General features: G+C 44.5%; 1 long non-coding RNA gene and 1 other non-coding gene across 2 annotated transcripts in view; one reads left to right on the top strand and one right to left on the bottom strand.

The window, feature by feature from the left end:
- LOC141982664 (uncharacterized) overlaps positions 1 to 26,170 on the top strand; it is a 31,285-nt gene extending 5,115 nt beyond the window's left edge. Inside the window, exons 2-6 of the long non-coding RNA XR_012638169.1 lie at positions 7,548 to 7,749; positions 13,332 to 13,457; positions 15,685 to 15,759; positions 23,598 to 23,712; positions 24,622 to 26,170. This is a non-coding gene — a long non-coding RNA (uncharacterized LOC141982664). The remainder of the gene's footprint in view (positions 1 to 7,547; positions 7,750 to 13,331; positions 13,458 to 15,684; positions 15,760 to 23,597; positions 23,713 to 24,621) is intronic.
- LOC141983526 (U1 spliceosomal RNA) lies at positions 6,482 to 6,646 on the bottom strand. The gene has a single exon (XR_012638378.1). It is a non-coding gene; the product is annotated as a U1 spliceosomal RNA (small nuclear RNA).
- Positions 26,171 to 26,985: the final 815 nt, after the last annotated feature.

Here is a 26,985-nt window from a genome sequence, read left to right as displayed (position 1 = left end):
CCTCCAGGCTCCGTATGACCGGCCTCCCCCTGGGCTCGTAGCTGGCCATTCCTCCCTACTCTTTTGCAGCGGGGCTGGTGCCAGGATATGAGAGAGACAAGGTGAGTGAGGTAATAAGTAATATCTTGTATTGGACCAACTGCTGTTGGTGAGAGAGAGAAGCTTTGAGCTCCACAGAGCTGAAGACGAGCTCTGTGTAAATCCAACACACTTGCCTCTCTCACCAACAGAAGATGGTTCGATAAACTATATTACTTCCTGCACCTTCTCTCTCATTCTTCCCTAGTTTCAGAGTAGCAGCCGTGTTAGTCTGTATCCGCAAAAAGAACAGGAGGACTTGTGGCACCTTAGAGACTAACACATTTATTTGATTCTCAGTGCTCCCTGCAACAAACACATAGGCACACTCACCTCCTGCCAACATCCCAACACCCCACACTAGCCTACACTCCCTTCCCAGCTTGGCCACTGCCCCGATAAACACACACCAGCCAACATAACTATATTGACACAAAATATATATCACCTCCTCAACCAAAACACACCATCCTGCCTACCCATGTCCAAATTCCCTTGCACAATTATCATCACAATTATCATCCAACACTGGCAAGGAATTCCCCAGACCAACTGTCTTACACCAACCAAATACCCCATCAACCAATTGCTCCCCCACTTCAACATCCTCCAGGCATACCCAAACCCAGCAAACAGCAGACAACCCAGCCTCTCCACTCATCAATTAATTACAGCACTTGCCCTCCAACATCCACCCATCGATGACACCCACACCCTTCTCCCCACCCCAAAGAGGAAAAAAAATCCTTAGGCCAGTCTCTTTTTTTGTTGAGAACCTTGAATTTTAGCCAAAAGGCACAGACTTCCTGAAACAACTCTAGTTATTAAAAGTGAACACTACAGGAAGGCAGTGCCACTACAGGAAAGCAAGGCCATTATTTTCTAGGCAATGCCAAGGAATGCTTTGGTGGACAGGTTTGCCAATAGAAGTTGCAAAGGAAACGTGCCAGTTTCCAGGAAAATGTACTTCTGTGTTTTGACCTCCCCTTTTTCTTCCTAATGACTAAATACTGAACCTCAAAAAAAAAAAAAAAAAAAAAAGGCTTCAGAAAACTGAGCACTAATGAAGAGCTAAATTCTTCTGGCAACTACAGAGGGTGGTAACACATACATTTACATATAGGGAGGCATTTATACATACCCACACACTTTAGACACGTACACGTATTTTCCAGCACAGAGATTTAATAACATTTATGCGCAGACATAGATTCATGCAGATATTTGCCCACACATAGCTACACAGAAACACAAATAGCTATATTTGCACATAAGTAGACCAAATCCACATATAGGTCTCTATACAGAGAAAAATGGCTAGCTACACTAAGACTGTTTAATCTGTAAAGGAAAAGAGTAAGATAAGATAGAAGAATTTAAAATAATGAATGGTATTGCAAAAGTTGATTGAACCTTCCTATTGACCATTTCCCATAAAGCTGGAGCAAGAGGACACTGAATTAAAAGGCAACAAGCACAGAAAATATGAGGATTTTTAAAGCGCAACATATAATTAATACAAGAACTTTCTGCTGGAGGATAAGACTAGCATCTGTAGTTATGATGGGCTAGGATTAAATTATAGGGCTATCTGGATTCTTACTTCTAGGCCCTAAACATATTAACAATTAAGGTAAGAAGAAGGTATCATCCACCTCCCACGCTACTTTGCCACTTTCTCCCCACTTTTTCCAACTCTCCTCTCCCTGCATCCTTAAGGATATGTGTACTAGTTCTTTCAATCTGTAGCAGGAAGTCAGGCTGGATGGTTCTAGACAGAAGTTTTGCATTAAAGCAGAGGGAGAGAAGCTTTAGAGATATTGCTGTTCTCTTGTTTCTAACTGATCTTTTTGTTCCGTCTTAGGAGAGAGTGACTGTTGCTGTGATTCTTTACCATTGGCAAATTATTTTTAGCTCCTTTTTTTTTTTCAACCAGCAGTTGACAGGAGTGTTGATTTGTTGTTCCACTTATACCTGCTAAGTTCAAGCCCTACTGAGAATGGTTGCCCAGCTGTGGTAGGGGAAGATGCCTTATCTTTAGGTACAAGTAAGGTGAGAGGGCACTTGAGCCTGAGTTGCCTTACTTCTGTTGCTTTGCACAGAGGAAGAGGTTGGAAACCTAATTCTAATAATCAGATTATCAACTTGGAAACATTTCATTTTGTAATTGCAAACACAGGTTTTGTCTTTTACTGAATCATATGGAAAATCTGACAGTTTTTTTTTAAAGTAGTTATTTTTAAGTGTCTAGTTTGGTAGCCCTTAAGTAGACTCTTAGCATCTCAGCTAATGCATACATTTGAAATCAGGTTTTATACATATGAGCATGGGATGTATCTGTGGGTCGATGGATAAATATGTTTTCTGGTAAATTTTATGGCCATAAGTTACACATGAGAAATTGCTAAATTGGGACATCCTGGTGTATGTCTTTTTGCCCTAATTAAATAGAATTGTTAATAGAAAACATCATTTCAGTATTAACAAAGCTTTCTGGTAGGTCACAGTGAGTTTCTGACATACTGGACAGGCTCACAGAGGTCGTAGGCAGTACCATATGTACTGGGATAGAAAATGAATCTGTTGCTACTCTCCAAGGGGCAGGTAGTTTGCTCCTTAAACACCTACTAACAGCCAGTTCTGCCTGTTAGAGAGACAAGGTGGGTGAGGTAATAGCTTTTATTGGACCAGCTTCTGTTGGTGAGAGAGACAAGCTTTAGAGCTAATACAGAGCTCTTCTCAGTTTTGCCTGTGTCATTACTAAGGAAGAACAGATAATGTTTCAAGAGGAGCAGACAGACAAAGCCATTTTGAGATTGAGACATAAAACCCCCCCAAGCAGTATTAAGAACCACTAAATCACATAGAAAGATCCCAATTAAGTGGAATTACCATTCCCATCAAGATGAAATGATTGCTAGTAAGTGTCATTGATCGTCAGTTCAGATATTCCAGTTAGGTAAATTTCCTGACTAGGCATGTTTAAACCCTAAGTAGAGTGAACTGCCTGTGTTGATGTGTGTGTTTGTTTATGTAAATGACTACCTTTTTTCAAAAGTGACTAGTGAGGTTTGGGTGCCCAAACTGAGAAACCTTAAAGATCGATGGGGTATTTTCTGCGAGAATCACTCAGCACTGTTTGAAAATCCATCCATTTTCAGATGCCTCAAGTTGGGCACCCAAAAACTGGGTACTCAAAATCACTAGCCACTTTTGAAAAACGTGTGTGTGTGTGTATATATGTACACACACAGTTCACTCCACTTAATTTACACATGCTTAATGTCTAGAGCTTTGGATGTTTTGAAAATAAGCTGTGCTTTGGATCTCCTAAAGCAGGGATCAGCAACCTATAGCACGTGGCCCACCAGGGTAAGTCCCCTGGCGGGCCAGGCCGATTTGTTTACCTGCCACATCCACAGTTTTGGCCGATCACGGCTTCCCCGTGGCTGGGGTTCATTGTTCCAGGCCAATGGGGGCCGCAGGAAGCAGCGGCCAGCACATCCCTCGGCCCGTGCTGCTTCCCGCAGCCCCCATTGGCCTGGAGTGGCGAACCGGCAGTGGGATTCGGGATCGGTGGAACTTGTGGACATGACAGGTAAACAAACTGGCCCAGCCTGCCAGGAGGCTTACCCTGGTGGGCTGCGTGCCAAAGGTTGCTGATCCCTGTCCTAAAGTATAGTTTTAGAGGCCTCAGAGATGTTTTCAGATGCAAAGATTTCTGTAAGATGTAATGTGCCATATGTTTAGGTGAAAAGTTAGGCACATAGCTTCTTACGTCAGTGCCTCCTTCTTTACCTAGTTGTTTATGTTGAAGCTTGAAGTCTAAAGCCTGGGTTCAGCAGAAACAGAATACTAACAGTGCTATGGAGAAGGCCTTCTAAGTAGGCTTGTTGCAGTGGCCCTGAGCTGAGTTTGCCAAAAGAGTTTGCAAAGACGGGGAGAAGGGTCTAGGACTAAACCTAATCACCTTGCCCTCTTTAATAGAAATCACCTAATCACCTTGCCCTCTTTGCTGTCTACATAATTGTATCTGCAATTATATCTTCTAGTCCGGAGAGTTTTCTAGGCTGGATTGGAGGAGGAGGTTTTCTTTGGCAATTGGTAGTGCTTTGTCTGTCTGTCCATTCACAATCTTCCCTCCCAGAGTTGAGTTTGCACTTCATCCATGTGCTGAATGAAGAAAACACTTCACCACACCCATGGCTTCCAACATTTGCCAAGTCTATTTGTATATCGTGTCTTTTTAGCTTGTAATTTCTACAGGGTAGGGGTTGTATCTGATTCTATATGTGTACTGTGCCTTGTACAATGGAGTCCTGATCCTTACTGAGTCCTTTGTGTGGCTATTTCACTGCAGAGACCCATAGATTGCATGCCCTTCTAGCTAACACATCACAGCTAGGGAAGTGCACAGTTAAATCAGCACTGAGATTTGTGATTTAGTTTAATTTTTTTTATTCTCCCGTTTGATTTTCATTTTTCCTTAAAAAAATGGGGCCAGATCCTCAAATCACTAAACTGAATTACATCAGCTGGCTCAGGGAAATTACAGTGTAAACACCTGTTCCAGCTCAGCGCTGAGGCTGAGCAATTAATCATGCAGGCGTCAAGACACTCATACATTAACATACTTACAATATGGGCAACTCTGCCATACTACACATATGTATTTTGCAGCTCGCTGCCTTTGAGCACCACAGGGAAAAATTGGCTGCTGCCCAGCCACAGGGTTAGGAACGGACCTCTCTCTACCGACAGGGTAAAGACCATCCTTTAGTAATTGCAAAATGAAATAGTGGCCAGTCATAGCTTTTTGCAGGACAGAAGTTTACTAAATAATCCTTTAAACCTGTTAATATCCTAGGGCTGAATTCAACTGCTGTTGAAGTCAATGGAAAGACTCCCACTGACTCTTTAATGAGAGCTGAATCTGGCCTGTGTGAAGCATAATCTTTTATCATTTCCACTTTTTAAAAAACTTTATCAAGTGTTTTCAGTAGGAATCTGTGAGTGCTGCTTAACTACTAACTCACTTTGCCCAGGAAAAATCAAACTATAAACTGAAACATGATGCTGAAAACTAAGTTGAGTAGAAAGTGTTTAGTCTAGGGTGGGCTGAATACTGAAAGCACGTATCTGCAAATAATTTCTCTGACAATCAATGGAAAAGAAAAATCATTGAATAAATTCTTTGCCAATTATTCTTTGACTGTCTCTAGAGTTGATATAAATATTGCAAAACCAAATTGCTAACATTTATTCAACAATAAAAAAACTGCTTTGTCAGACTAGCTCCAAGTTAGTCTAATTTTCCAGTGCCCTTATGGACTGAGAGAAAAGGACAGTATTGTAGTAATTTTTGCATTTGCTGTGTATATGTATCTAATCTGTTGGTTATATTTTACTGAAAATTGCAATTATACCATGATCCGGCAAACACTTACGCACATGCTTAATATTATGCACATGAGTAGTCTCACTGAGGCTTTAGAAATGTGTGCAAGATCCCAGAATGCACTCACTGTCCTTACTGACACAAGTCCATCCCCAATTCCTGCCAAGTACCACACGCAATATTGTACCGTGCGGTATGTACCAGGCTGGGTTCGAAGAAGCTATCCCTGTAAAATATAAGGCATATTTTATTGGAATAGCTGCAGTCTCCATATGTGATGATGCAAACTACAATATATTAGCTTAATTGTTGTACAGAAGCTGTTTATTCATTTTTTATGAGAGAGGGAATACTGAGTTGTCTTTATTAGCTTGACCTCGCAGGTGTATGGAGGTGTTTTGCTTGGGGACAAAATTTACAGTTTGCATTGCAATTTGATAAGCTTCTTGGCATCTTTTCCCACATTTCCTCCTACACCACTTCCCTCTTCTTACACTCCACCCAAGCTTCTTTCCTGCCACTCCCTGTGTCTCTTTCGCCCAATACCACCATCGTGCCTTCTTCTGTGCCACTGCACACACTTAGAACAACTTCCTAATTAACATTTTCCAGACTGTCTCTGCCTGGCACCTCCTTCATAAGAACTCTTGAAAACTTGCCTCTCCTGTGAAGGATTGATGCCACAAGACAATCCATGTTCATTCTGAATTGCTCCACTGAGCCAAATTTGGCCTATGGGAATGATTTTCATTCCAGTGTGATTGATGTCAGTGGGCTTTGGATCAGACCCTTAGATTGTGAGTTCTTGGGGGCAGGAAAGATAAGAATGGCTTGATTTCTAAAGAAGTGCTGAGTACCCACAAATCCCACTGAAGTCAAGGAGAGCTGCAGACACATTTCTTAATCAGACTTGGTTGGTGCACTTTACCTGTTGCAGAGTGCTGCACTGCTATAGAAATACACAGCGTGTCAGGCCAGATGGCTACAGGAGAGTGTTTTTTTTCCCAGGAGAGAGCGCAAACACTGTCCCCAACTACGACAAATTATGCAGTCGAGTTTCCCCGTATTTGGGGAAATTGCAGGGGTCAGCACACCCACAGTGCAATGGATGAGCCTCACCCTGGGAAAACCACCTTTGTGATCATGGTATCTCCCCTGCCAGGTAAGTGTTGTTTTTTTTTTGAAGCAAAAGATATATTAGTCCCAGATTAAGCAGGTTCATTTTCCCTGGGTAAGGTAACAGGGGCGGTTCCAAAAAAAAAACTTGCTGGAACAAAGTCAGGCAGGCAGGCTAATTAGGACACCTAGAGCCAATTAAGAAGCTGCTAGAATCAATTAGGGCAGGCTGGCTAATCAGGGCACCTGGGTTTAAAAAGGAGCTCTCTTCAGTTTGTAGTGTGTGTCTGAGGAGCTGGGAGCAAGAGGTACTAGGAGCTGAGAGTGAGAATGTGGACTGTTGGAGGACTGACGAGTACAAGCATTATCAGACACCAGGAGGAAGATCCTGTGGTGAGGATAAAGAAGGTGTTGGGAGGAGGCCATGTGGAAGTAGCCCAGGGAGTTGTAGCTGTTGCACAGCTGTTCCAGGAGACGCTCTAGACAGCTGCATTCCACAGGGCCCTGGGCTGGAACCTGGAACAGAGGGCGGGCCTGGGTTCCCCCTGAAACCTCCCAACTCCTGATCTGACACAGGAGGAGTTGACCTGGACTGTGGGTTCTACCAGAGGGGAAGGTCTCTTGTCTGTTCCTTGCCCCACATGGTGGATCAGCAGACACTGCGGGGATTGTTCTCCTCCCTTTCCCCATGACGGCCAGTGAGGAGGCTAGCTGAGTGAACGGCAGGTTTGAGCCGCTAGCAAGAGTGGCCAAACTGAGGACTGCCATGAATCTCTGAGACAAGCAAATCTGCCAGTAAGTGCAGGACCCACCAAGGCAGAGGAGGAACTTTGTCACAATAGTCATAACAACTGTCTATGCATCTTAGGAGATAACTTTTTGCTGTTTGATTTAAGCTATTTAGTTTGATTTAATACCATTTCATTGTAATTATATATTTGATTTGTTTCTATAGGGAGCAGCCCTCCTAATGTACATTTTGCTGGAAGGGTGTGAGAGAGAGAGGCAGGCTTTAAATAAATGCTTAACAGGCCACATGTCTCCATCCTGCCTCCTGGGGATCCTCCAAGGCAAGGATCATCTGCTCATCAGTCCCTGCAAAAGCCACGCCGCCACGGCTACCCCAATTGGCAGCTATTCCAGGAAGCACCCTTAAGGTGAGGAAAGGGGTCTCCAACACTGTGAAGCAGGCTGAAACTTACTCTGTTCCATGAGCATATGGGTAACACACTATGCCCAGCCTACCTCCTGCCCTATCCACTCTACATATGTGGAATGGGGACCACAGAGCCCCTGGGGGTTTGAGGCTCCTGCCTGCTGTGGAGCAAGCGAATGCAGGGGAGGCCTCAATTTTTAACCAGTTCTTTCTTTGGGAAACATCCCAATACATTTCAGGGAGCTTTGCATGATTAAGAACTAGTTCTGTTATCGGTGCTCAGGGATACACTGAAGTGAGTTAAATGCTTTGCTGTGGATCAAATTCTGAAGTGATTGCTCAGGGCTATGTCCTCAATCAAGGCCAAAGTTCAACACAGCTGAGTTGGGGAGCAAAGCAGACTTTAAGCCAGCTGGGCATTGGCATAATCTGAGCAGCAGCCTCCAGAGTTGGACAGGTATATCCTGCTGCCACCGACTTTCAATTGCCTATGCTGGAATCGAGGGAATGCAGGGACACTCGTGCCCTGTGTTCTTTACCTTGGCCACACTCCTTAGGCTGGGGAACTGGGATCAGGTCTCCTATGGCAGCCTGAGAGCACTGCAATGCATTAGCTGGTTAAGCCTGATTTAAGGCTGGTTTGTACTTCTGGAACAGCACAAAGCAGCCTTAACAGTGCCAAAGATATGGCCCTTTGTTTTTACTTTGTCCTTATTCAAGAAGAACCTCTTACTGAAGACCTTCGGTAGGGGCTGAGTGAAATCTGAGTAGGAACTTCAGGATTTGGTGCTGTAATATTGATCTTTTGCTGTTTGTGTTAATTTATTTTTCCCCTCTGTACATTATTTAAGGGATCAGCCTTGCAAGATGCTGAGCCGCCTTAGCTCCTGTTGAAGGCAGAAGGAGCGGAGGGCAACCAGCATCTTGCAGGAATAAGCTCAAAAGCTGGAAGGACCTAGCATGGTAAAAGCTCCATTCTGGTTCACCGGTTGATTTAGCATGTGTTTTGGCACATTTATTCACTCACAGAAAGGACCAAGCACCCATTTCTCTTGCAAATGACCTGCTTTTCCTATATGTGTGTGTGTATATGTGTGTGTGTGTGTGGAAAAGCTACTCCTCCTTACTCCTTTGCAATAGTATTACATATTCATAATAACTGCAATCCTGAGCACTTGTATCAATGTTTTTAATCTTCAAAGCACTTAATGAGCACTAACTACTCTGATGCATCATAATGGGTAATGTGGCACCCTGTGTAGGCAGAGAGTCATGTAAGAGTGCTCCAATGCACTCATGCATGAAGGGCACAGGGAGTGTGGGCCTCTGACTGCACCAGTCCCCACATCCTGCAGATCTAGGGGGATCTACATGGAGTGCCTGCTCCTCTGTATAATTTGCAAGCTGGTATTTCAGCACTGCTGGCATATTTGGCCCATTACTTTTTCTGCTACTGGTCTGTTAGCTATGCTGTCTGGTTCTTGACCCCTAGGAGGCTGTTGAAAGGCATAGAACTGAAGTTGATGCTATTCTGAGTGGATTTTCCATCTGGGTTACATAGGTGATATGGGTTGGTAGCTGTTCTTCAGTTCCAACCCCTTTCTAGCTGAGCATGACTGCAAGGTTTTCTGCAGAGTCTTAATGTCTTGCCCATGATACAAGACTCGTGGGGAAAACAGGAGCACACAGCATTGCCACTTCTTCCCTGCTTTGGTGAAGTCTTGGTCATAGCTATTCTTTCTGCTTCTTTGGCCATCCAAGCTGCAGAAGGGAGCATCTGTCATGGTAAATTTGGGAAAAAAGAAGGATTCTAAAGTATGATTTTTACTGGAGGGTCAAATTTTCAAAGGGCCTCATCTTTGTCTCCATTTGTTTAAACAATGAACACTTAAACACATGGAAAGTAGCTCTCTCTTTTTCTTTTTCTCCTCTTTATCACTTATGCATCCAACTGCACATGTATAAACCTGTTTGCTCTTTATGCTTATAGACAGTGTTATTGTGTGCATGTGAAATCGATCCCCTGAATGCAGAAGTGATAGTGTACAAAGCTGCATGTATTAGTGTTTCCATGTGCAAAGTAACACGTGACAAATGAAGGTTATGTATTGAACATTTGACCCAGACTGCTTAGGTAACTTAAGGAGGCTTATACATGTCACAATTTCATTAAAAGAAAACCCCAGACCCTATCACTGCAACCTCTGTTTCCCAGATAAACACTCTGTAATCTGTGAATATTTGTAGTTGCTGCTGTTTGTGAGAAAAAGGAATGTAGTATAGATCAATGCACATAGTTACTATTTTTTCTAAACTAGTTTTAGCTTTGCTTTTAGTTTAGGGTAAAGTGTGTGTGTGTGTGTGTGTGGGGGGGTGGTTTTGTTTTGGTGTGTGTGGTTTTTTTTTTTTTTTTTTTTTTTTTTTTGTTTGAGATGAGGGTTGTGTCAGTCCTAGTGGGAGGCAAGCATGGCCAGTCTGTCTGCACTGCCATTTTGTTGCTTATCCTATTTGTAGGGCTTGAGGAAAATGTGGCTTCATAAAATAAGGGAATATGATGGTGGTGTCTCTGATCATGTGATCAGTTAGTCATCTGAGATTAACTCTTGCCAGATCACTGACTTTTATTGTGAATCTTACTATAGTTTTTCTTTTCTTAAAACCTCAGCTCCTGAAATCCATTGAATAGGTAAGAATCTCAGCTTTCAGTTAAAAAAACACAAATATTTTCTAGCCCTCACAGTTGCAGAGAAAAGCTGCCTGAAAATGTGAACCTGACTGTGCTCTAATGGCTCAGTAACTGGGAGGCAAATAAGAATTTGAAGTTTATTATTTTAAAAATCTTGTGATTTTTGAAGCTGATCTTACTCTTTGGGGAGGCCTATCTCCTGGTGCTTTTTGAATGCTTGGCGTTAGCAATCCTGTGAAGGCTTAATTTCTAAAAGCCAGCTGCTTCCAAAAAGGCAGTGTGCCCTGCCCTCTGGGTCATCCTGCAGGTGAAGAAGCCAATAGGAGTTTGTTTGGAGGATTTAAGCCTGGTAACACAATGTCTTGCTGCTGAGGTTGTGGGGATGGAGTGTCTGTGGGACCAGAAAAAACTGGAACCCTCCCTCTTGCTCATGCAGTTCCAATTAAGCTCAATCAATTAACCTTTTGCTCTTAATAAAGTCATTTGTTATCTTTTCTTTCTAATTCACCCCCAACTCTTTTTGATTGTTCAGTCAAACACAGCAACCAGCTTTTGTGAAGGAAGAATGGGGTATGCCTATGCTGCAGCTGGGAACGAGCCCTTAGGCTTGAGAGCTCAGGCTCGAGCCTCGGCCAGAACATCCACCCGGCCATCTTTAGTGTGCTAGTTGGAGCCGAGCTAGCAGGAGTCTGTCTCCCTGAGCTGGGAGGCTTGCTTCTAGTTGCAGGGCAGACATACCCCAAGTGTCTCCTTTGGTTGATTTCTGCCTGTCATCACATTATGCCCCTTCACGCTTCCAAAATCCTGATCACCTACAACGAGTGTTTGCGGAGTCAATGTTTCTGTTTCCAACTGAAATGGAATATACACCCTAATCTGAAAGCAAAACCAAACCAAAATGGATTGGGGAACAAAACTTGGTCACCTAATTATTAGTGCTGAGTCAGACCGTTTGACCCAAACAAAGATTTGAAAAGAGAGGTGAAACGCATGGCTGTCTTATTTACCCTGAGAATCAGTTGGGTATAGCATGACCAGATGTCCTGATTTTGGGGTCTTTTTCTTATATAGGCTCCTATTACCCTCCACCCTCTGTCCCGATTTTTCACATTTGCTGTCTGGTCACCCTAGTTGGGTAGAAAGAGGAGCTGAAGAAGCTTGAATAAATGTGTCGCTCATTCAAGCTTCCTTGAAGAATAAAGGGGTCTGCAAGCTTATGGGTGTTGTATTAAATTGTATGTGTATTGCTGAGTGGTGGTGAAGGTGAGAGAGAGGCCTACATACAAAAGTTGTACCACTTTAACTTTACTGGTATTCACATGTGGCAGGGGAATAAGCTATATTGATATAAGGCACCTTTGTATTGGTATGACTGTATTCACATTTGGGGTTGGATCAGTATAACTGAGTTAAAAACCACTCCCCTAGCTGACATAGTTACATCAGTACAGAAGCTGTGGCAAGAGTCTGGAAGGAAGACTGGATACGTTCAGAATGGTGGAAGAGATTAGCTCAAACAGGCACAGAGCAGCTACAAAGGCCGGACTGGAATAGTTCAGCATGACCTGAGCAGGGAGTGGTGAGGCTAAAAAGCCCTGACAATGCAGTCCTTACTCCGCTTCCACACAGGTTAATTTCAATGGGACATCTCCCTTCGTAAAGATTGTAAAATCAGGCCCATCAAATAGAGTGGCCCATAGTGCATAAAGCAGAGGGGAAACTTCAGAGAGGTGAAGTTACCTCACTCTAGAGACATTTAAGTCTGTTCTGTACTTCAGTATTTTACCTTTATAACTGTTGGTTGGGGTGCAATGTTTTTACTGAAATTGTTATTGGTACAAGCCCTAATGAAGATGCAGTTATTATCTGTATGAAGGCAATTCATATCAGTGTAGTGTACTCCACTTCCCAAACCAGAATAAACTATACCAATGTAAGCATTTTATATGGGTATAACTGCATCCACACTGGAAGTGTGTTTGTCTTCTGCTTTAACTATAGTGGTATAGTTAAAGCAGAAGACAAACACAGTTCCAGTGTGGATGCAGTTATACCCATATAAAGTGGCAAAACTTTCTAGTGGAGACGAACCCTGAGTCTGAAAATCAGGGAAATCTTCCCCCAATGAGATCTGTTTTGGCAGTGTAATAGTCTCCCAAGGGAAGTGGTGGAAACCAAACCACCTACGACATTTAAAACTAGGTTGGATAAAATGCAGGAAAACATGCTGCTAATTTGCTCTGACAGAGGAAGTTTCTAGATTAGCCAATGGGTCATTTCCACCTCTGCTTTCTATGATAACTGTGTGTGGAGGTGGAGTCGGGGGGGCGGGGGAGACAAAAGACTACTCAGACCTATAATACAGGGGCTTTAAGCCACGTTTGCTCCTCCCCGATGCTGGGCTGTCAGTACGCCAGGCTAGATCCCCAGCATATATTGGCTAAAAGCTGCTCTAATTACTGTGGCGGCTGATAGTGCCAAGCAGCCATTGTGGCAGTTGGGAATCACTGGGCACAGGGATGTTCCAGCAATGCCCCCTTTGCCCAGGTCAGCCCCTTAGCCTGGCTGCAGGGAGTGAGGAGCAGGTGTTAGGAGCTGCTATGTTGGTTGTAAGCTAATAGAGGGGATCTTTCCTTGGTCAGCTATCCTGGCTTTTGGGTTACTGGTACTGGTGTAGTGGTGCAAAGCAGCCCTGCTGCAAAGGAGGATTGGGCCCTGGCTGTTATTTCACAGATTATTTTAAATCTATTTGTCTGCCACATTATTTAGATCTTATTTGAATAGTCTTGTATCAGGCATGCTAATCATGAGGGTGAGAGTCTAGACAAGATTAGCTAGGTTCAGCCTGGCTTTAACCCTCCTATGTTATCCTTTCTCTTGTCTCTCTCTCTCTTCAGGACTACCCCCACGTTGTGCTCCACATGTTGGCCTGGCAGGCTGAGGTGCATGGAGGTCCCTGGAATTAGACTGAATGAACTCTGAGTAGCTCACACAGACCCAGAGTAGGGATGAAGGAGGAGAAGGTAGGGAAGGGCAGTGACTGTATGTGAGTAGTTCATCTGGTTCTACTGGGCCAATTCTGTGTGAGCCTGTGGGACAAAAGGTGCTGGACTTGCAAACTATAGAGGGACTTTGCCACTTGAGCTTGCCTTGTGGCAAACTCTTCTGTGAAGAGCTGCTATAGGAGAGACTTCATTTGGGCAACAACAGAAGAAGGTCTAGAATTACCTCATGCTAAATGGGCTAATGCCAGAATATGGAACCTAAGAGTCAGAGTAAACAGAACAAAAAAGCATTTGTTATTGTAAAGATAAGCTAAGAAAACCTGTTATTGCTTCAGCTTCTCCCCACCCCCGAGAAAGTTAATTATAAAAGTCTAATTATTCATAAAGGGCTGGTGTTATGGCATGCTTGGCAAAATCATCTGTCTCTCCTTCGAAAGGCATGTTCCAGATTTTTGTGCCTCATTGTCACAAGCTTGTTATGATTTAATTATAAATTGATAGACGTTTCCTGTGACACTGTATTCACTAGAACTGAATCGTTGCTTTGTAAAACAGGACTGGAGCTTCTGGTTCATCACTTTTCAGCCCCAAATGAAAAGAATTTACAATGTTCAAGTCCAGGCCACTCTCGCTAATTGATCTGGCCCTTGAAAAGACTGAGATGGAGCACTAGTTCCACCTAGTGGTAAGAGGGAAGTAAGACAGCTTGCTGGAGCTGGGGAAATCAGAGCCACCTGAAAGCCACACAACAAAAGCACAAAGACATTTTGTGGAATGGTTACGTTCTGCTCTAATAGGCAGTAGTAAAGTATTTTGGGCTTGTAGTCCATTTGTCAATTGACTTAGTTTAGTAGTATTCTATACAACTTGAGAGCCCAAAAAGGGAATTCAAATGTGATTGTGGCTAGCAAAATAAAGCTGTAAAAGAACAAAATGTTGTGCTCCTGAAAATAAAAAAAAACAACAAAAGCTGGAAGAAATTAGTATATTTGAATGTGAGAAGACTAGGCAATTATAAAATGCCTTGAATCCAAGGTTCTCAAAGCATTTTACAAATGCGGGTATTTTCATTCTTAATTTGCTGGTGGGAAAAGTGGGACAGAGAGGGAGAGGCCCACAATTGTGATAAATAGCCTCTAATTCTGAGCCCCTCCGTTGTTTGGTACTCAGTCTGAGACATGTGGGCCCTGGTTTTCAGAGATGGTAAGAACTGTCAACTCGAAATGGCACAAAACAAATTTAGATTGTAAGCTCCTGGGAGCCCGGACTGTGTCTTTGTTCTGCTCCATGACTCAGGCCCCTCGGTGTTACGGTTATACCTATAATAAATAATAATGGGTCCAAAGTCTCTCTAGTTGGGCACCCAAAACTGAGGCACCTGCAATTAAGCAGACACTTGAAAATATTAAGCCTAAATGTCTTTCTGCCTGAGGCAGAGCTGGGAATAGAACTCGGGTCAAATCCTGTTCCCATTTAGTCAATGGCAAAAAGCCCACCAATTTCAAGGGAGACTGGTCCTGGCTTTGCTCTCTCCAAGTCTCCCACTCGAATATCCAGGTTATGCTGCCTCCTTTAAACAACCAGATGCTGCAGATGAGGGATAGGCTGCATGGAACAGCACATCTTCCGAAAGGGGATGGGAATTGTGGGGGGGTGGGGAGGCAGTTATGCACACAACCCTGGTTTCTGTTAAGGGAAGTTCTGAGTTCAAAAGTGAAATTCTTGCTACAGGATCAGAATGAGAGCAATTGAGGTGATTCTTCAGTGAATGGAAATGACTGACACTTCTGGGCTGATTAAACAGCCAGGCATGATATGAGGTGTGTTTAAGTTATTTTAAGATGCTGTGGGTTGCCTCAGGTATTATGAAGCTCTGACACACATCCAAGTGGATCTGATTCCCCAGGGGTGTGATGATCTCACAGTAGCCACACCCTCAGGATTGGCTGCCTGAATGCAATTATATAAAACGTCTTTTTATTAACAGTGAAAAGTGAATAATTTGTAGCTGAGGAACACACAGATCATTGTTCCTCCTCACCTGTGTGACTCAGCCAGATCAAGCTGTCTGTTTAGGATATCAACTAACATACCGTGTTGGGAAAGCTAAATAATACATGAAAGAGAGAGAACATACACACACAATTGTTGGTGACGATCTGTGATTTTTCAGATATCTTAAGCCTGTTCCTTTTGTGAAATTATTGATCATTATTTTTTTAATGAAATTATTCTCTGTCCCTAGACTGCACCTTCCGTTTCAGTGTCTCAAAGTGCTTTACAAATATTAATGGACGAAGCCTCACAACGTCCCAGCGTGGTAAGCAAGACTGATGGCTAACAAAATGTAACCAGTTATCATTGAATAACATCTGAATACAACCTTACTGCCCAGATCCTGGAGCATGGCATCTCCCAGCTAAAGCCACTGACAGTCACTGATGATCTCTCTGGGACAGGGAGGAGCCATCTTACACTCCGTATCCCCTTCTCCCCCCAAAGTGGCTACAGCGTGTTCTACGATTGCCATAACAACTCTGCTGCTGTAGGTTCTGTGGCTTCTGCATGGGTCCAAAGATAGGTGGAATCCACATAGATGCATATTCACCAGTTTCACTTCCAACCTCTTCCTCCACTCTGCTGCATATCCAGACCCTTCCAGCCTGGCAGGGAGCCTGCAGGAGCACCATCTGGCAGCACCCCCTCACCCCAAGGCAGCTTGCTTAACTCCTGTCCCTCTTTGCACAGCAGATCTGCACCAGATCCGCTGTGTCTGGCAAGCCCTCTGCCCACAGAAGGAGGCAAGGTTTCATCCCTAAAAGCAGTAACGTTTCTAGTCTCTTTTCCTCTTTGTTTTCAAGTTGACAGACCATTAACTTGTAAATTGTTTGGGATGAAATATTAATGAGTCAGGCTAATATCTGAATAAATATGAAACCCAGTTAGAAAAAGGATTTCAGAGAATGCACTATCCCAATGCTGCTTAGGTAGTGGAAGCAGCTGCAGGAAAGCTAATAGCAGGGTTGAAACCAGACTTGCCAGCAATTTCATTCTTGGCCAGACAGTCAATTTTTTCATGCTTTTGTCTGGCTGTCTCTCTTTTTAGGGCTGCAGAAAGGAGAGCAGTTTGATTTTATTTAGTTATTATATGTACATTTTTCTGCTGAATTCAGCTCCGAATGGCATAATAATTTTCCAAGGATGCCTGAGTGACTGAATAATGAAGATGAATCAGGATTTTTTTTCTCAAACCTTCCTTTCCATGCAGCCCAAGCCCAAGAATCTGCTTTTAAAGTCCATACAAAATAAAAGAGCCATTTATTTGTCCCTCCTTATTTCACTATACATACAGTGAAAAGGATTTTGTGTGTGGCTTTTCTGTCACCCTCCAGAAAACAATCTGTGCCTGTGATACTCCAGGAAATGCACAAGAGCAGTGACTCTTTTTTAATAGGAACTCATTTAACATACCTGCAAGTTGGTTTTCAGCTGAGGACACACTCTGTACTTCAGTTCACCTACGATACTCCTCTTGACAAAGGTGAGGGGTCTAAAGCGTCTTTGGCTTGGCCAGAGCATTAATTAAAATACCACAAGTTGAGACAATGCCGGTTCCGAGGAGTGCGCAGTGTGGGAGTAGTTGTGCCGAGTTTCCAGTAAAATGAAGTGATTTAGAAAAGTCTCTTCTTCAGCCTCGTGTATCCCAAAGAGCTTATTTTGTGTCTGGGTTTTTGATGAGGCTCACTATGTAAAGTGTGTGTGCCATTCCCACAGAAAATCTTGTGAATCATTTAACTCCTAACACACACACAGGGCAGCTTTCAAAATGTCCCAAGACTGTTCTTTTGTGTCCAATAAAAGGAAAATGTTCTGCTTTGGACTTTGAGCATTGCGCATATTGGGCCAAAGCTCCAACTGCTGTAAATCCGCATAGCTCCATGGAAGTGAGTGGAGCCAATGTACACCAGCTAAGGATCTGGTTCTAAATATCCCTGATACTCTTCCAGGCAGAATTGGACATCTCAGACAAAAGGTACAGAGTTGCAAAATAATCTCCACTGTAACAGGCTGCCATGGCATTGTTGCCCACAGTTTCATCACGTATTCATGCAATGCTGTGATGTTAGCATTACAATTCAATGCCAGGCCAAATTATTTTGTGGCCCTCTGAGGCTCCCTCTGGACTACAGTTTTATTCTCTTCTCAGCCCTCCTTGGGGGCAGAGAAGAAAGGGGGTGATGCAATATGTAGCAAGTAGGCTGGCAGCACGAGTGTAGCTAACATCTATCATCTACGTTGCTGGGCCAGATGCGTAGCAGGTATAAGGTGGCTTAAACGGAGCTTACGATCTAGCCCAATGTTTTTCCAAAATGAAGTAAACCCTTGAGACTGGATTTTATGGCTGAACATAGTCACTGTTTGCTCCATCTTTTGTTATGTTCTAACCCACAGTTAACCTGACTGCCAGTTTGAAATATGTATCAAATCTGCGTTGGGACAAAAAGAAAAGTAATTTGAACTTCACGCTTTAAAGCCTATTGGAATGATTTCCCCCCCTAACTTTATAACCATTGTAAATCATTCTTTTAAACACGCTAATGGAGGACCTGACCCAGTGGAAGTCAGCACAGCTTCAATGAGGTCAATGGAGCTATGCTGATCTACACAGCTGAGGTTCTCACCCAATGGGCCTGCCTCTCTTTCTGGGCAGGCTATGAGGTTTTATTTTTGACTTTGATGCTCTGAATTGTTTGGGATTTGACTACCTGAGAAACCACATCTCATCTGTTGTGACAAAGCAGTCTGGGTACAGGACATCTTCCTTGATTCATGCTGTACTCTGAATACAATCTCCGCCCCCAAATGCATCCAAGTCCAAAAGAGTCCAGAGGAAGGATGGGAATCAGCAGATCTGGGTTCTCTACCTCGCTCTGCAACAGACTTCCTGCATGTCCTTAGGCAAGTCGCACGTTCTGTCTGTGCCTCAGTTCCCCATGTGTAAAATGGGGATACTACTTCCCTATCTCACATGTATGATGTTAGGATAAAGTCCATTCATGTTTGTGAGTTTCTCAGATTCTAGTGACCTCCTATAAATAGTTAGAGAGAGGGAGTCCAAAACTGTGTGTCCTCAGGGCACACTGCAAGGCTCATGTATTTTCTTGTGCGTTTGCTGGAGGTGTTGGGTTGGAGTGGCAAGATGATGGAGTTTACTATTGGGTGGGTTAATTTCTAGCTCATGGGCTGCATTTTTTAGCATAGGCTGATGAACTTATTTTGGATTTTTAGTGCTTTGAGAGTCACAGGGTGGGTCCTCAGCTGGTGGGGTGTCACCGCCCCACTGAAGTCCAGTGGTGTGATGAAAATATACACCTTCAGTTTCCCCATCAGTCCCTAGAGCTTTGTGTAACCCCTCTGGGGTTTAGAGAGCATGGCCCCTTTAAATCTTTTTCCAGGGGTGGGGGGAGGGGGAGTGCTGTTGGTAGGGTTGCCAACTTTCTAACTGTGCAAAACCAAACTCCCTTACCCCACCTCTGCCCTGCCTCTTCTCTGAGGCCACTCCAGCCCCCTCTCTCAGTTGCTCCTTCTCCCCCACCCTCACTACTTTCACTGGGCTGGGGCAGGGAGTTGGAGTGCAGGAGGGGGTGAGGGCTCCAGCTGGGAGTGCGGGCTCTGGGGTGGGGCCAGAAATGAGGGGTTAAGGGGGCAGGGGGTTGGGTGCAGGCTCTTGCTGGGCATGTGGGCTCTGGAGTGGGGCTAGGGATGAGGGGCTTGGGATGCAGGAGGGGGCTCAGGGCTGGGGTAGGGGTTGGGGGGTATAGGAGGGGGTGTAGGGCATAGGCACCAACTCTGTGGGTGCTCTGGGGCTGGAGCACCCACAGGGAAAAATTGCCCCAACTCACCTCTGCCTCCTCCCCTGAGCGTGCCTTCCCTGCTTCTCCTCCCAGTGCTTGCTGCCACGAAACAGCTGTTTTGCAGCATAACAAGCTGTGGGAGGGAGGGGGAGGAGTGGGAACATGGCACATTCGGGGAGGAGGTGGGGACAAGGCAGGGCCGGGGGGGGAATTTCGGGAAGGAGTCCAATAGGGACAGGAAGGGGGTGGAGTCAGGGTGGGGACTTTGGGGAAAGGGTTGGAATGGGGGTGTGGTGGCGTGGAGTCAGGGCAGTACCAGGGGTGCGAGCGCCCACTGGTGCCAGGAGCAGTTGGCACCCATGGTGTAGGGTGCGGGCTCTGGGAGGGAGTTTGGGTGAGGGAGGGGGCTTAGGGGTGGGGTAGGGGGTTGGGGTGCAGAAGGGGGTTCAGGCTCCAACCGGGCAGTGCTTACCTCAGGCTGCTCCTGGTCAGTGGCGCAGTGAGGCTAAGGCAGGTTCCCTGCCTGCCCTGGCTCTGCGCTGCCCCCGGAAGCAGACAGCATATCTGGCCCCTAGGCGGTGGCATGGCCAAGTGGCTCTGTGTGGTGTGTGCTATGCACCAGCAGGTGCCACCCCCACACCTCCCATTGGCTGTGGTTCCCGACCAATGGGAGCTGCGGAGTTGGGGATGGGGACAGTGCGTGGATCTTCCCTGATCTCCGCGCACCTAGGGGCCACAGAGACATAGCAGCCGCTTCTGGGAGCCTGCCTTAGCCCCGCTGTACCACCGACTGGACTTTTAATGGCCTGGTGAGTAGTGCTGACCGGAGGTGCCACGGTCCCTTTTCAACTGCATGTTCTGGTCAAAAACAAGATGCTTGGCAACCCTAGCTGTTGGGGGAAGAGGGCAGAGACAGAGGGAAGAGCAACAGGGTGTGTGGCTGGAGCTCAAGACAGAAGGGCTGCAGCAAGCAGGCCCTCACAGAGTAAAGGAGCCAAGAACCTTCCTGAAGTCTCAGAGGGATAGAATGGCCAACTGGAGACACCCCAGGACAGGAGCCAGGAGGAACACCGGCCCAGAGAGCAATCGCCTGAGAAGGACAAATGGGGGCTGGATCCAGTATCACTGCTGCCCAGAGCTGCATGGGGCTGAGAGTCCTGGGGCTGGTGACTTTGCATTGGAAACAAGGAGGGAGGCTGTACCTAGTTAACTGGGGAGGTGGTCATTCTGTGTGGCTTTGCAGAGAGCAGCAGAAGAGGGCACCGGAGAGTTTGTTGGGGAAAGTTTACTCGTGCGGAAGACAACCAGGAGCACCCAAGACTCAGCACTGGACTGGAACTTTGCCTCTAGGGCTTCTGTACTCTGTGTGCAGACACTTTGCTCAGTGTCTGCCCTTTCAGACTGTGGTACCATTGGGCTGGTGAGGTCTTGTGTTGAATACAACCCTGTTTTGCCATTTTCCCCTGTTTGTTTTTCTCCTTTCATTCCTCTGTAAATATTTCCCTTTCCTATATTAATTGTACTTTTCCTCTCTGCGTGTGTTCACACTGTGGGGTTTGGAACAGTTGCTCCTGGGGTGGAAGGGACTTGCCCGGCTGCATTCCTGCACGTGCCTTCTCTTGGCCAGAGCGGCCTGCAGAGCAGACTCCATCTTGGCCACAAGGGTGCTAAAGTTACACTTGGAACAGGTGGTTTTAAAGAGAGATGAATAAAGTTTTAAAAGTGTGAGTTCTATAGGAATTTGGCCTTCAGATAAAGAGAGATTGTGTGTGCTTCTTCTGTGGTGAAAAATGTAGGACCTGATCCTTTTGCTCCACCTCCCCTTGCAGCCCATAGGACTTTCAATTGTGCCCAAGTGACTTAGGAGCACCAGTTCCAATTGGGACTTGTGCTCCTTAGTCACTTAAGCACTTCGGCCTGAATCGACAATGCAGGACGCAGCCCTTTGAAACGTGCTTACTTACCAATCCACTTGCCAAGAATAACAAAAAAACCCAAATCAAATCCTTTCAACCTGATCCGTAACTTCAATGATTGTGACATGTTGTTAACCATCCACAGCATGGCTTTCAAATATAGGCCTTTTTCGGCTATGACTCTCATTCAAATATCTAGTTCTTTTCCAACACCAGGAAACACAATTTAACTGCAGTAGGCTGCCACTGCAGTGATTACTATAGCATTTAAATGTTATCTCCTTTTCACTTAATCTTTGTCTATTAAAAAGCAAGTACTAATGTTACATCCAGGCCTACTATCTGGCATCAACACAGACCAATGTGCATTTGCTCTGAAGATTTACATGCAGAGAAGAAATTTGATATGACAAGCTTTATATTTTCACGTTGGCAATTGAAACAAGGCATGAACATTTTATTACATGCTCAGTGCTTGAGTCCATAAGCCAGTGATCTGCAGGCAGCTGTAGAAGAACTACTTAAGGCAGACACAATTCTGGGCCTGATTTGCCGCTTATTTACACTGGTTTTAGGCTGCTGTAACTCTGTTGATGTAGCTGGAATTACTCCTAATTTACTATGGAGTGAGGGGTGTGACACTTTCTCTGGGTGCCCGGGACTGTGAGTCACCATATTATACACCCGCCTTCAGTGAGAGGAAGTCTTTGTTGTGATAGCTGGGTGGGCAGTAGGCATAAGCAGACTAAGCAGTTGTTTAGGGCCCTGACCACGTCAAGGAGGCCCCCTATTCACTCTGTGTGTACAAATATTCCTGCTTAAGTCCCCCAGTGGGCTAGCACCACCTCTGCCTCATGCTACCAGCCCTTCAGCCACTCAAGCTTATGCCAGCCCTGAGTTTGCCTTGCAGGTTAACACTAGGTGCACCCCAGTCCTCAAGTTCCCCTACAGCACTGGGCATTCACAGAAATTATTGGGTAAGCTGTCCTTAAAGAGACAATACACGCACATGCTTGTTTGATTCAACTGAATATAAGCTCTAATATAACAACACAGCACTGTAATCTCATTATATTGAAAACAAATATGTTTATTAACAAAGGTTAAGATTTTAGAGCTAGTGAGCAATGGTAAAAAGAACAGGTGACATAACAAAAGGTAAAACGTGCTTCTTATAGTCTAAACTTAACTTTAACAGGCAAAAGCCCTTCTCTAAAGAAGTCTATTTTACTTAGGTGCTCTTTACAGTGCTTTCAATCAAACCCTGGTTGAGATCCCGTTTTCATAAATTTAATTGCACTGACCAGTTACTCCTTAAGTGCAGGATAAAATGGGGTCCTCTTGCTTTCCTCTTATACCCCAAGGTTCACTGTCTTTGCATCCCAGACAGGACATCCCTCTGTGGTTTAGTCTTCCCATGTTGACATCACTGTTTTCATGTGCAATGCAAATGTAGGTCCCATTGTGTTTGGCTTCCAAGCATAGGCGCTGACTCCGGGGTGCTCCAGGTCTGGAGTACCCACGGAAAAAAATTAGAGGATGCTCAGCACTCACTGGCAACCAGTTTCCTCCAACCCCCTCAACATCTCCCATCTGCCAGCGGCCCTGCCAATCAACTCCTCTCCTTCCCTCCCAGCACCTCCCACCCTTCATGATCAGCTGTTCTGCAGCCTGCAGGAGGCACTGGGAAGGAGGGGGATGAGCAAGGACATGATGCACTTGTGGGAGGGGCGGAACTGGGCAGGAAGAGGCGGGGCAGCAGTGGGGACTTGTGGGAAGGGGTCAGCAGGGGGCAGAGTGGGGGATTGAGAACCCCCGGGGCCCAAAGGAAGCCGGCGCCTCTGCTTCCAAGGCTTAATTTAAATCAGAGACAGGTATAGGTGAATAGACATGCTTTGTTTGGCAGAAAAACCTGTTTGTCAACTCTGCCTGGTGACATAGTTTAAAACATATTTTTAGTAGGCACACATAACTCCTTACACACATCTTGCAATGCTTATGATGACCAGCGTGTCACTGGCTTACATTTGATACCTTACAGGACACTATTTATGGATAAATACTATGACAGCAATGTGTTGGGTGTAGCGAGTTTGTCAAGGCCTCTCAGGAGTTGCTGACACAGAGTAATAGTGAACCCTTTGCAAGCTGGCACCAGTGGACTTCTGTGTCACAAGAGGAAACTCAGGCCCTCTATTTTTACCTGCCATACATTTTTATAATGTATGGAGCCTTCTGTGTGAAGATTGAGCTGAACTCTTTTGTTCTCAAAACATTAGTCTAAACTTGCATACTTAATATGCCCCGCTAGAGTGTGATAAGGATGAAGTGGCTTTTGAGAGTAATTTGCCAAATCACATTGTAAAAACAACTGTGTGTCTTGATAGTTATTTGTCAGTGAACACTCTGAAGGGGTAGGCTAATCAGCGACCCATACACATCAGCTGTATTCCTGATGCCAAAGGAGTCATTTAATATACTGAAGAAAAAGTCACAGAGTGTGTAAGTATGTATACATGCCTTTCACTTCAGCCCCTCTCTCTTTGATTAGGTAAATGTGGGCTCTATGATTCCACCAGGGTCTTGGAAGAACGTTTCATTTTTTATTAATCCAAATGATTAATGTAGTGTTTTTTTTATGTCCAGCCTCAATTTTCCTTCTTCCATTTCATTACGTTGTCTCATTATTATTTTTAGGTTCCCTTAATCATATTCCTTCCTTTAATGCTTGGGCCCTTCAGATCTTTGGAGCTGGTTGGTTACACCAAATCTTAATTTTCACACATTACTTTGAACATGTAAAGCACTGCATGTGGTAAGAATGATTCATGACATATTAATTATGTTCGCTTCATTCTTCTAGCTAAACTACACATACAGTTCATCCTTTTAGCCTTTAATCCCTGATCGTTTCCTTCAGGCTTTCAATCATCTTTGCTGTCCATATTTTTCTTCTACGGGGATGTCCCTGTCCACAACCGTATGAACTGTTTCAAATGTGGTCACACCATTCTGTATAAAGATGGAATGATTAACTCGCTGGTCCATGATATTTTGATCTTTCTATATAGAAAACCCAAGGTTATTTGGCTACCATATCAGATTGTGTAAAATCATATTTGTTGTGCTATCTACTGCCATACCTACCTTTCTTGGCATTATTGTTTTTTAAGCATCTCACTTTCCCATTATATTCTGTGCTTTGGTTTTCCCACAAATATAAATGTTACATTTTCCTGTATTGAATCCCATTTGGTTAATTCCAGTCCAATTCTCAAAACCCTCTAAATTTATTTGCATTTTCACTTTGTGCTTCCTCTTTTCCCTTTACCTCCTCTGCTCCCCCGCCTCCCCCCAGCTTGGTATCAACTGTGAATATAATTGTTACTCTTTTTTCACTTCTGCTTCCAGATAACTTCTGAAAATGTTCAACTAAACAGGACTCTGGTAGGACCCTGCTAGACACTTCATTCAAACGTATCCTACAGAGATGATACAAGGATCTGTAGGAGGAGACAATACATTTGTATTCACTGTAACCAGTGTTAATGGTGTAGAAAGCACTGTGGTCTAACTTGGACAGACTATTACAGCTATGCTATGCTAAGAGACATATGAGAAATGGAAAGCGTCATGGACAATTTGCATTGACAACGGGATTTATTTCATGATAAAATCTATTTACAAATTATTGGGTAATAGGCCTTAGGTATTGGAAAATTGTGGAGACTCTCTTGCCATTACCCATTTATTGGTGTTAGGCTAGAAAATATTTTGTCAAATTGTCATCTTTGTTAGGTTGTTAGGTACATTTACAAGAAGAAAGGGAGTGAAAAATTAAAAGTGGTTTTAAAGTTTATTTCTCCTTTGCTTTTCCAAACATCTTCCACAGGCATATTTTCCACTACTTTAAAACAATAAGGATAATAAAAGGAATAACATGGACAATAGTTAGGATAATAAAATATATTAAACAAAGTAAAGCACTGCCTACATGCTGTCTTCACCTTCACGTTCAAATGTACTGCTGAGACTGAGAGTCGCAGTGAGCGCAGATCATTTGGCACTGAAATCCATCCAGAAAAACTTTGTCTCTGCAAGCGCTGCAGCTCTGGGCCTTACGTGCCTTCTCTGTGTGAGTCTGTCTCCCTCCAGGCTGCTTTCAGACAAATTCTCTTATTTTGCTCCTTTGCTTTGTTCCTTGGTTCTTCTCTAATGTTGTACCTTGTTTTGGACCTGATACAGAGCCCTTTAAAGCCTATGGAAATACTCCCACTGCCTTCCATAGGTCTTGGATCAGACCCTTTCATGAGAAAGATCTGGCAAGTATGCTGTGGGGAGCTGCATAATGGCTGATGCATGTTCTCTTCAAGCTTAATGCACTGACGTGGAGCATTGCAGGCATAAGGTAAAAAGTGTTGGGTTATGTCCATTTTGTATGTTTTGTATAATTTCAGGATCCCATATTGATGATCAAAATGGAGTTTGTGCCCATGTGATCCAGCTGATCACAGTTTCCCCGCCTTTTATTTCTCCTCAGAAGTGGTAAACAACTTCTGAATAGAACTGGTTTTTACCACCTTTTCCCAGAAGGGGTCTTCTCCTCCTCCTACGGGGTTTCCCGGGCCAGATTATATAAGTCTGCCCCGAGCACTACTCAGCCGCTGTCCATGACAGTAAGGGTCAGACTTGCACTCACCTACCCATCCTACCAGTAGAGGGGGCTAGGGTTTTCCTTCCACATCTCTGCTTCTACTTTGTCATCACCTGCAAGGAGAAGAGAAGGACAGACAGCCACATTCCACTTACCATCATCCACCTTCAGCTGCTGTCCCCCAATGTACCATCTACTCTTCTACAGACCCAGAGGAACATCAAGGGACTCCCTGGAGCTCCTCTAATGGCTTTCAACTAGCTGGAGGATTGAGGACCCAGGCAACAATCGACACTTGATCTATAGAAGGAGGTTTCTGTTAAGGGGTTTACTTACCTGTTTATAGGGTTTATTTTGGGAAAATTATGTATTGCATAATTTTACTATTTACCCCCTCCTTTTCTTTGGTCCATTCATTGTACACCAATCCCTCAATACACTTCATTTGTTTTTCACCTTATCACGACTAACTCCTCGTTATTCAAGGTGGGAGGGACCCTTTATGGGAAGATCAAACCTACCAGATGACAGATGCTGGATAGGGAGGGTCGAATCGAAGGAAAGAGGAAGCATAGGAATCTCTTGCCTTATCCCAAATATATTTCTTTGCCTTTCTGTCCTGTCCTCTAACAAAAGTGCTGAGTGGGACAGGGGGGGCAAAGGAACCTGACCCTGCATGAAGGAGAGTGCAGCTGAATGAGCCTTGGGCATAGTCTTGCCTAGTGGTGAGAGGCTCAAAGGGGAACACTAAGCTAAATGCCCCATCAGCACTCACACTTCAACCCCCGTCTCTTCAGACATACCTACCGCGAGTGAGCATGCAGGGATATTGAGATTTAATACCACTTAGTGCAAAGGATCAAATCTAGGGCTTGTCTTTACTTGCACCCACACATAGTCTCTGCTGGAACGTGTGCAGTAGTGCACTGACACTGGGGCAGGAGGGAGAGATAGCTCAGTGGTTTGAACATTCACCTGCTAAACCCAGGGTTGTGAGTTCAATCCTTGAGGGGGCCATTTAGGGATCTGGGGCAAAAATTGGGGATTGGTCAGGGGGTTGGACTAGATGACCTCCTGAGGTCCCTTCCAACCCTAATATTCTATGATTCTATGACACTGGA

Source organism: Natator depressus, chromosome 2 (assembly GCF_965152275.1).
Source record: "Natator depressus isolate rNatDep1 chromosome 2, rNatDep2.hap1, whole genome shotgun sequence".
In the NCBI taxonomy this organism is placed as follows: Eukaryota; Metazoa; Chordata; order Testudines; family Cheloniidae; genus Natator; species Natator depressus.
Note: the sequence above shows the minus strand (reverse complement) of the source record. Positions and strands in the feature narration are given on the sequence as shown.